Consider the following 11448-nt stretch of genomic DNA (forward strand, 5'->3'; position numbering starts at 1 on the left):
TAGTTCAGTTCTAGTTCAGTTCTATTTAAGTTCCTGTTCAGTTCTAGTTCATTTCTAGTTCAGTTCTAGTTCGGTTCTAGTTCAGTTCTAGTTCAGTTCTAGTTCAGTTCTAGTTCAGTTCTAGTTCAGTTCTAGTTTAGTTCAGTTCTAGTTCAGTTCTAGTTCAGTTCTAGTTCAGTTCTAGTTCAGTTCTAGTTCAGTTCTAGTTCAGTTCAGTCTAGTTCAGTTCTAGTTCAGTTCTAGTTCAGTTCTAGTTCAGTTCTAGTTCAGTTCTAGTTCAGTTCTAGTTCAGTTCTAGTTCAGTTCTAGTTCAGTTCTAGTTCAGTCTAGTTCAGTTCTAGTTCAGTTCTAGTTCAGTTCTAGTTCAGTTCTAGTTCAGTTCTAGTTCAGTTCTAGTTCAGTTCTAGTTCAGTTCTAGTTCAGTTCTAGTTCAGTTCTAGTTCAGTTCTAGTTCAGTTCTAGTTCAGTTCTAGTTCAGTTCTAGTTCAGTTCTAGTTCAGTTCTAGTTCAGTTCTAGTTCAGTTCTAGTTCAGTTCTAGTTCAGTTCTAGTTCAGTTCTAGTTCAGTCTAGTTCAGTTTCTAGTTCAGTTCTAGTTCAGTTCTAGTTCAGTTCTAGTTCAGTTCTAGTTCAGTTCTAGTTCAGTTCTAGTTCAGTTCTAGTCAGTTCTAGTTCAGTTCTAGTTCAGTTCTAGTTCAGTTCTAGTTCAGTTCTAGTTCAGTTCTAGTTCAGTTCTAGTTCAGTTCTAGTTCAGTTCTAGTTCAGTTCTAGTTCAGTTCTAGTTCAGTCAGTCAGTTCTAGTTCAGTTCTAGTTCAGTTCTAGTTCAGTTTCTAGTTCAGTTCTAGTTCAGTTCTAGTTCAGTTCTAGTTCAGTTCTAGTTCAGTTCTAGTTCAGTTCTATTCAGTTCTAGTTCAGTTTAGTTCAGTTCTAGTTCAGTTCTAGTTCAGTTCTAGTTCAGTTCTAGTTCAGTTCTAGTTCAGTTCTAGTTCAGTTCTAGTTCAGTTCTAGTTCAGTTCTAGTTCAGTTCTAGTTCTCTGCTAGTTCTGTTTTAGTTCAGTTCCAGTTCTGTTCTAGTTCTTTTTTTAGTTCAGTTTTAGTTCATTTCTAGTACATTTCTAGTTCAGTTCTAGTTCAGTTCTAGTTCAGTTCTTGTTCAGTTCTTGTTCAGTTTTTGTTCAGTTCTAGTACATTTACAGTTCAGATCTGCTTCAGTTCTAGTTCACAATATGCAACAGTAGTGTGAACATCGAAACTCTAAAGTCATTGTCATCCTAAAACAACTCTCGTATATAAATATTTGTTGTCGCCTGTCATACAATTTAATCCCGAAAAAAAACAGTACATACTCAAACATGAATTCAAAATATAAATAAATAAAATATAAATTTAAATATATGTATGTTGGAAAATTTCCAACAAAACTCTTCAGTTTTATGACACAACAACAGCAACTACAACACCAACACAATATGGGGAAAAAAAAAGAAAAAAGCAAGCAAAAACGTATCTATAAGATAGAATTTTTATGCTATTGTAGTTAAAATATAAAAATACAACTCTTTCTGCTTTAAAAACAAACTACGACAATAACAACAACAAAATGTTCTTCTTTATTATCTATACTAGTCGGAATGGCGCACGTATACACCAGTTGTTGGACTGACGAGTTTGTAGAGTTAGTGAATGAGCGTGTGAGTGGTTTGTACTTAAAAGTACTTGATATTATTAAAAAAATCATACAAACTCTAAAAAAACTTTATTTTTATTTTATTGTATATTCTCTTTTAGTAATTTTGATTGTTTTTTTTTATATTTTATTTTATTTGATTTGATTTTTACATTTTTATTTCTCTCCGTTTCTTTTATATTTATTTACTCACATGAAATGTAATGCAATAGTTAGTTTGTAGGATTTTAAAGGAATTATTTGTTTGTTTTGGAAAAAGTTTTGCCAAAGGGTTTGTTTTAGATAAGAACTTTTTTCTATATACATTTGCTGCACGGAAAAACTTGCAATATAACCTTTTTCTTTTATTTTGATTAAGTTGTAATTCTCAATTAGTTTATATTAATTTCTATATAAGAACTCAAGCAATTTAAAGGTCAACTGTCACGAGTTCTGCTACATATTTTTTCGCTTAACGCCGTCAATATGGTTCAAAATGTACAAATAATAATTAGAGAAGTTTTCGACCGATGTGGGCTAAATTTCGGATTCATTAGCAAAGTTCACGAATGTTTCTGCTTGAAGAGAAATCAATGCTTTCGGGTTCTGCTGAAGAGTTTTATTGCCGTTTTTGGTTATTATTCAAAACCAATAATCATTTCCTTTACAACTCTGTTATTAATAATGAATGTAATAACTAAAAATATATATTTTTGTAGTTTTTCATATTTAGTAGCTTTAGTAGTAGCAGTAGGAGCTATGAATAAATTATTTACACTCTATAATCCATGATAATTTTTATGATACCGTTGCTGGTTGATATTTGTTATTTAATACTTACAATTACAAAATAAATAACATATAGATATTATAGAGATAAACAAATTTAACTAGTATTAAAACTAAATACATAAATAAATACTAAAGAGACTATAATAAAAACCATTTTAATATCCATTTATAATTAGCGAAAGACAAAGAGTTTGTTAGTAATTTCAAATGTTATTAAACTAAGAGGGTTAGATTTTTAACAGTGTAATAGGAGTTATCAAAGGTCGAACTTAATAGGCGGCTACCGTTAAATCGTGATTGAAAAAATTACAAAATGAAGGTTTTGAAATTTAGTGAATAAACCATTTTGTTCCTAAGAGAGTATGACAAATCCTTTCTTTTTTCCCTAAAAACTTAAATAGTAAACCTCGTATAATGTATAATTTGTTATAATAACTGACCTTCAGTTTTTCTTATTATTTTTGTTGTTTTTTTGAAATATTTGTTTAATTTTGTTTATTTCGTGTTAACAATTTCTTGTTTTTTTTTCTTTCTATAATTTCATATTCTTTATTAATCGATTTTTATAAGTTCTCATTAGTAAGTTTTGTTTTTATACCGAAATTTTGTTCAAATACAACGAAATCATTAATAGAATTACTTTTTTATTTAAATATTATTTTCAATTTGTTTACACCTACATTTTTTATTAGATTCTAGTGTGTGGTTAATAGTAATATTAACTTTTAGTTGTACATAAACAAATTGTGTTCTAAACAAGTAAGAGGTATATATTCTATTTTAGAATAACAAAAAAGTATCAATGAAATGAGGAAAAAGTACCAGAAAGTACCCTTGAATAGTTTTTCATTCAGTCCAATATTTGCCGTTTCAAACAGGGAAACTTTTTTTGGGAAACTTTTGATTTTGTGTGTGAGAAAAAGAGAACGAAATATCAAGCATCTCTTTCTCCCATACACAAAATCAAAAGTTTCCCAATAAAAGTTTTCCTGTGTGAACCGACACTATTGGACCGCGAACACTGTCCTAATGGACGTGATTTTAATCTACACTGACGGTTCAAAGGTGCTCGGGAATCTTCTCCGAACAACTGAATCTTTTGCTGTCTCTTCCACTACCTGATATCTGCACGATCTTTCAGTCAGAGATATATGACATCGATACAGTCGCGAGAAGAATCCGGGAATTGAATCTCGAAAATTCGACTATACACATATACTTGGACAGCCTTGCATCAATTAAGGCTCTTAACTCTAATGTTATTAAATCGAAATGTCTTCTAAATTGTATTCAATCATTGGCACAACTGGCACAACATAACGTTGAGTTGATATGTGTTTCAGGACATTCTGTGAAATGAAATATCTGATGAATACGCAACCAAAGGGTCGTCTCTAGACTTAACCCTTTCACAAAGTGATATTTAAACTCCTCTGGTGGCCCTACCCATGTTATAGCTACTGTAAAAGCTGTTTGGACGAGGAGGAAGAGGAATCTATACAACACCTTCTATGTGACTCAACATCCATACAAGAGCACAAACTATTTTATCTAGCTAGAGCTCTTTTCCATGATCTGGACTATCTCAGAGATGCGTCACTGGTAAACATGATCGGTTTTATTAGAAATACCGGCTGGTTTTCAAGGGGACCGCAAGAACCAACTACTTAGTCAACGAAATTAGGGAGGGAAACCATTCTTTCAACATAACAGAATGGTAATTTTAAGGATATCACAATGGGCCACAAGGCCTCCGAGTGATCTCAATAACTAGCGAGCAACCCACATTACCTAACCTAAATTTTACTTATTTAGTTTAATATTAAAAAATAAAAAAAGTAACAGTTGCAAAAGAAACCAATAAGTTCAGTCTTATAGATTTTCATTCCATCAGGATCCTATTTGTCTGATTTTATGTTTCTAGTTTAAATTTCAGAAATAAAACAATCTTTCACTCAGGACATTGATTGCTTAATCTTTTGAAGAAGAACGAAAAAGTTCCAAAAATATCCCTTTACTCCGATCTTTACATGACTAATTTCATGTTTCTTGGTCGAATATTATAGAAATCACGAAAAAGTAACAGTTAAAGAATAACCCCCTATTATCATACGTATTTAATTTTTCAAATTTAAAGGAGGGTATTATGTGTTTGTTTGTAACACCCAAAAATATTGGTCCTACACCCTTAACGTATACCAGTCGGCTCAGAATCACTTTCTAAACAAAATCACTCTAAACATTGTGCGCACGCTACAGGTCGCAATTTTCAAGATAACTTGATGAAATTTGATAGATACTCTTCTTTAGGAAGAGTGCTATTGAAAATGATTGAAATCGGTTCATTATTACACTTAACCCCCATATAGCCGTACCTCCTGAAACCTTCGTGAGAAGGGTCTATATAAGTTTTTCATTCTGTTTTCCGAAACTATAATGTATATATATTCTGGATCCTTATATACAGCTGATTCGGTTAAGATATGTCCTTCTGTCTGTGTGTGTGTTGATATCAATTTTCTGAAGGCTTCAGATATCTTTGGGATTTCAGTCTTCGATAATTCTATTTGACATGCTTTCGAGAAGTTTCCTATTTAAAATCAGCAAAATCGATTCTTAAATTTAATGGTTTATAAGATTCGGCATAATCATATGAATCTGTATATTGTTGTTGTTTTTTCCTTTTGATAAAACATGCACAAAAATTATAATTTGTTCATTTTAAAGAAATTTCTTTATAATTTATATATTTTTTCGATTTCGTTTTCCATCTTGTTTTTATTTCTTATTAATTACACTTCATATCATTTCGAAATAAACATTAACCGTCAACACGTGCCCCTTAACTTTAATGAAGCGCTCTAAATGTTTCTTTACTGTTTTCAAGTTGATCAAGACAAAAATTTCTATTTCCTACATTTAAACATTATTTTTTATTAGTTTTTGACCATTTTCTCTTAAAGACATTTCAAAGTTAAATCGTTAAATTTCGTTTTGCATATTTTTAACAAACCCACACCCCCCAAATTCAAAGGCCATGTCATTTATTGCAAAATATTGAAATAATAAAAATTTTTATTTTGCAATAATAGCTTTTTTCTTAAAGTACATACATTTTTTTGCGTTAAGGCTGGTCGTGGGTTCTCGTTATTTCGATATTATTTACTTTCCTTTTTACGAAATTACGCAGATAAAAAGAGTTGTTAAAAACTCAAAGAAAATGTTGAAAATTTAATTGATTTTTGATGGTATAGTAATAAAATTGTAAGAAGTTTTTCAAATAAAATATCATACTAAACACATAACATCAAAAAAGATACTCAGTGACCGAGAATTTTTCAGCTTTTCATATTTGTAATTCGCTTGCAACTCTTCCTTTAAACATTTAAGAAAACTCTTTAAGAATGATTTTAAATTTGTTTCAAAATTCTAACATTTTTATAAATAACATTATAGAAATGGTGTAAATGACTATCAACATTTAAATTGTTTCCTTTTATTTACTACGATTTGATGCACCTAGTAATTTATATTCGTTTCACATAAACTATTATTTCATAAATTAATAGTTATGTTCACACACGAACACAGCACTCTAGCACTCATTCAATCACACGCGCAGCTCAATCTATCCAACAGTTTTAAAAGGAGACAATGTATCTCTTTAGAGTACTCTCGGGTAGTTGGTCTGTCAGTTGGGAGGTAGTTGGATCGATTTCCACCAGAGACTTTGGAAAAGTAGCACGGATGAGGCCCGCTAGTGGCCTAGGGATATCACTATAAGCTTTATATCTGTAATGTATCTTAGAACTTAGAGTCAGAGGTAATGTTAACTGCCACCGATCTGCAAGGTATTATTAAACACATACTAGTGAAACTTCTAACAATTCCAGTTACAAAAGCAGACAGCTATTATGTATATATACATATATTTATTGTACAATAGGCGTATTCATTAAATATATTTTTAAGATTGGGAAACATTTTCAATAAACTATTATCCTTGAATGATCGAAGCTTTATACGATGGGAAGTCTCAATTTCAAATAACAATCCTTTCCTACACAAGTCCTCCGAGTGAACTCACTAACTAGCGAGCAACACACGTTTCCTAACCCAAATTTTACTTATTTAGTTTAATATTAATAAAGATTAAAAAAATACCATTTGAAAAACAAAAAGTACCAACAAATTTGTCTGATTTTATGTTTCTAGTTTAAATTTCAAAAATACAACGAAAAACGAAAAAATACCAAAAAGTCCAATTTTAACAGACTTGCATTAACTTAGGACTCTTAATGTTTAATTTTATGTTTTTCTTTTATAAAAAAGAAAAAAGTACCAAAAAGTCACTTTTTATATCTTCTCACTTACTCCGGGCCCTACATGCTTAATTTAATGTTCTAAAAAGTCCCATTTTATATATCAGCATTTACTTCGGGGTTTACATGCTTAATTTTACGTTTCTGGGTTTGATATTATAAAAAATTTAAAAAGTACCTTTTAAAGAATGAAAAAGTACCAAAAATTCGTTTTTATAGGTTCTTACTCTTAGCCCTACATGAATAATTTCTTGTTCCTGGGTTGAATATTATAGAAAAATCAAAAAGTACCTTTTAATGAACGAAAAAGTACCAAAAAATCACCTTTTATAGTTTCTCGAAAGCTTGTCTGACATAATTGTTGAAGATTTGGGTTCTGAAGATATTTGGGGTCTTCAGAAAATTGATTTCAATCAACATACAGACGGGCAGACAGACGGACAGACAGACAGACGGAAATAGTTAAATCGACTCCGCTATTTATATGGATTCAGAATATATATACTTAATAGGGTTGCAAATTGTATATATTGTAGAAATTAGAAACGGGAAGACTAACTTGATGAAAGACCCCATCTTGGTGTATTGCAATCCCGGGGAAAAGAGGTGCTCCCAATACCTCTAGTCTACTGGGACTATAAACTGGTTATGATCAAACGTATACTCAGCCTATCCTTGAAAAGATTTGACATGGGGTCTATACAGAGAACCACATAATCCAGAACTACGATTGACCGGGCAACTGGGCTTTGTTCTATATCAGCTGGTTGAGATATCTATAATTCGGAAGTGAATATGGAACTAAGCTTTGGAAATGAGTTGGTATCAAGTGTATATGATACAGGTTGAATGTCTTCCCCGCCCATATAGCTAGAGTGAGTGTGCCGGATGTTGTTCTCTATGAGTGTATCGGATGAATGAATGTGTTGAATGGTGATGGATGAAAGGCAAGTGTTCAGGAAAAACTCTGTTCATACCAGATTTACCACAGTGTGTTCTCTGTAATGAAGAACAAAGTCTGATGGATTCGTGTTTCAGTCTATCGAATACGTCTCTATCTGCAGTTTCCAACGCAACAGAGGCCATCCCATCTGCGTGGTTGTAAACGAAAGTGATATTTTTACAACTTGGAAGTTAAGCAGGAAGTTAAGGCAGGAATGATCAGAGATTATATAGCTCGAGACCTTGAGCAAAGTGTCTGTACATAGACCGGCAGAATCATGTACAAACATTGCCACCCGCGTGTAAGACAAACAAAGAGTCGTTGGTGAGTCGTCACAAAAGCCACCGTGAAATTAGGCCAACACGGTAGGTTTTCACGTAAAGCACTTCGACATTTATATCCTTCTCACGAAGGCGAGCAGAGTATTATTTCATCGCGAAGCTTTATTTTCTTATCTGTCCCGACATCAACTCATTGAAAAATTAAAGTAATGGTCCATTTTTATTTAATGGAGATTTCTGCAAATTAGTTCAGAATTCGTATAACTGCAAGGCATAATGAAGGACTTTCTTGTTAAACGTTTCTTGACCTTATAATCAAAGGGTAGGTGGATATATTTCATGAGTTTTATAAAATTTTCTTTAAATTTGACCCACTGTGTTATTATTAACTTGCGCATACGTATTTGAAATTTCAAGGATTTTTTTTGTTCATCTTCAATCAAGTTACAACAATAACTATAGCCTTTAAATGACTGAGATTGTGTAGATTTATATGCATCCTTGCATTATACGTGTAATAAATAAGTGCGACTAAGAATATATTTATGTATATTTTGTCATTTGTAATGCATAATTGTAACTAATATAAGATTTTCTTACTCTTGCTACTTTTCGTATGTGTACGACGTTAAAATCTTCTTCTGACGACTTCAACTGATGATAATTGAGGAGGTAGTAATAGACTACATACCAATTTTCACCGAAGACATAGAGAAAGTCTAGTAGCATTGTTTAAACAGTTAAATCGGGCTAAAGTGAAACAAGTTAGAAATTCTGCAATATGTAGCAAATTTATCATGTTTTCATATTTTGTTTCAATATGTAAATATTTAGATTTCAGAGAGTTGCAACCTATTGCGGCTACCTAAACTTGAAAATCCTTCCTATCTAGGTTCTAGTGTATTTATGAATTTCTAAATAAAAATTGTAATTCATGATTGTTTCTATTATTATTATTTTTTGTCTTATACTTTGTACGAATGTATTTTATATCTTCATTTATATTTTATTTCCACATTCAATGTTGTACGACAACGATACTCATATGGGATGTTGTTGCGATGTACACATACATTGTAAATATGTTCATATTCAGTGTTCATTTTTCATTTATAATTTTCATTTACTGAGAAGAATATGAAATTGCATTCATTCTTTTTGCTGCAGCAAAAAATATACATTAATTTTCATTTCGTATTCTAAACATTCATCTTTAATTCCTTCAAGTCGCAGTCAGAGAATAATTTTGAAGTGCATACAATTTGTCGCATTTTTACATCTTTTTGCGAATTTCTTTAAAAAAAACTAAATTTTTGCTGACGTCAATAGTAAGAAAATAATTTTGTTTTTCGTTTGTGTTTCCTAGAGGATGACGTTTACTGTCTCTTTTTTAAAAATTTTTTAGTTTTTGGTTTCTTTTTGTGTGCTAAATGTTTTCCCTCAAGTGTTATCAGAAAATTTTGGTAGAAATATATTTTTTGTTGCAGATTGGTATATAAGGTTTTTTAAGTTTTTCTACTTATGCTGAAAATGACTAATTTAGAGTTTGTAGCATAAATTAAAATTTTATTAAAGTTAAATGTTTAATGGATTAGAGGTATTCGCATAGTTATGATTATTATCAAGAATAGAACCCATATTACAGTTAGTAGTAATTCAAACTATAGTCCTATAGACAAGACTATTTTCCAAACTATAAATCAGATTGTGGACTAAATACAGTCCAGACTAAAGAACACAGTGATCAACATGCATACACCAGAATATATATAATTCAAACTATAGATTGGATTATAAACCAGACCAGATTGCTTTTCAAACTATAGACCATTCTAAGCACTAAACTTAAGCTAAAGTCCAGACTAAAAACCAACCTATTGGCCAGACTTGTTCAGTTCAAGTTCAGTTCTAGTTCAGTTCTAGTTCAGTTCTAGTTCAGTTCTAGTTCAGTTCTAGTTCAGTTCTAGTTCAGTTCTAGTTCAGTTCTAGTTCAGTTCTAGTTCAGTTCTAGTTCAGTTCTAGTTCAGTTCTAGTTCAGTTCTAGTTCAGTTCTAGTTCAGTTCTAGTTCAGTTCTAGTTCAGTTCTAGTTCAGTTCTAGTTCAGTTCTGGTTCAGTTCTAGTTCAGTTCTAGTTCAGTTCTAGTTCAGTTCTAGTTCAGTTCTAGTTCAGTTCTAGTTCAGTTCTAGTTCAGTTCTAGTTCAGTTCTAGTTCAGTTCAGTTCAGTTCTAGTTCAGTTCTAGTTCAGTTCTAGTTCAGTTCTAGTTCAGTTCTAGTTCAGTTCTAGTTCAGTTCTAGTTCAGTTCTAGTTCAGTTCTAGTTCAGTTCTAGTTCAGTTCTAGTTCAGTTCTAGTTCAGTTCTAGTTCAGTTCTAGTTCAGTTCTAGTTCAGTTCTAGTTCAGTTCTAGTTCAGTTCTAGTTCAGTTCTAGTTCAGTTCTAGTTCAGTTCTAGTTCAGTTCTAGTTCAGTTCTAGTTCAGTTCTAGTTCAGTTCTAGTCAGTTCTAGTTCAGTTCTAGTTCAGTTCTAGTTCAGTTTCTAGTTCAGTTCTAGTTCAGTTCTAGTTCAGTTCTAGTTCAGTTCTAGTTCAGTTCTAGTTCAGTTCTAGTTCAGTTCTAGTTCAGTTCTAGTTCAGTTCTAGTTCAGTTCTAGTTCAGTTCTAGTTCAGTTCAGTTCAGTTCTAGTTCAGTTCTAGTTCAGTTCTAGTTCATTCTAGTTCAGTTCTAGTTCAGTTCTAGTTCAGTTCTAGTTCAGTTTAGTTCAGTTCTAGTTCAGTTCTAGTTCAGTTCTAGTTCAGTTCTAGTTCAGTTCTAGTTATGTTCTAGTTCAGTTCTAGTTCAGTTCTAGTTCAGTTCTAGTTCAGTTCTAGTTCAGTTCTAGTTCAGTTCTAGTTCAGTTCTAGTTCAGTTCTAGTTCAGTTCTAGTTCAGTTCAGTTCTAGTTCAGTTCTAGTTCAGTTCTAGTTCAGTTCTAGTTCAGTTCTAGTTCAGTTCTAGTTCAGTTCTAGTTCAGTTCTAGTTCAGTTCTAGTTCAGTTCTAGTTCAGTTTAGTTCAGTTCTAGTTCAGTTCTAGTTCAGTTCTAGTTCAGTTCTAGTTCAGTTCTAGTTCAGTTCTAGTTCAGTTCTAGTTCAGTTCTAGTTCAGTTTTAGTTCAGTTCTAGTTCAGTTCTAGTTCAGTTCTAATTCAGTTCTAGTTCAGTTCTAGTTCAGTTCTAGTTCAGTTCTAGTTCAGTTCTAGTTCAGTTCTAGTTCAGTTCTAGTTCAGTTCAGTTCTAGTTCAGTTCTAGTTCAGTTCTAGTTCAGTTCTAGTTCAGTTCTAGTTCAGTTCTAGTTCAGTTCTAGTTCTAGTTCAGTTCTAGTTCAGTTCTAGTTCAGTTCTAGTTCAGTTCTAGTTCTAGTTCAGTTCTAGTTCAGTTCTAGTTCTGTTCTAGTTCAGTTCTAGTTCAGTTCT

Source organism: Lucilia sericata, unplaced genomic scaffold, assembly GCF_015586225.1.
Source record: "Lucilia sericata isolate MDLA Ls3-8-SP2 unplaced genomic scaffold, ASM1558622v1 Contig000409F_arrow, whole genome shotgun sequence".
Lineage (NCBI taxonomy): Eukaryota > Metazoa > Arthropoda > Insecta > Diptera > Calliphoridae > Lucilia > Lucilia sericata.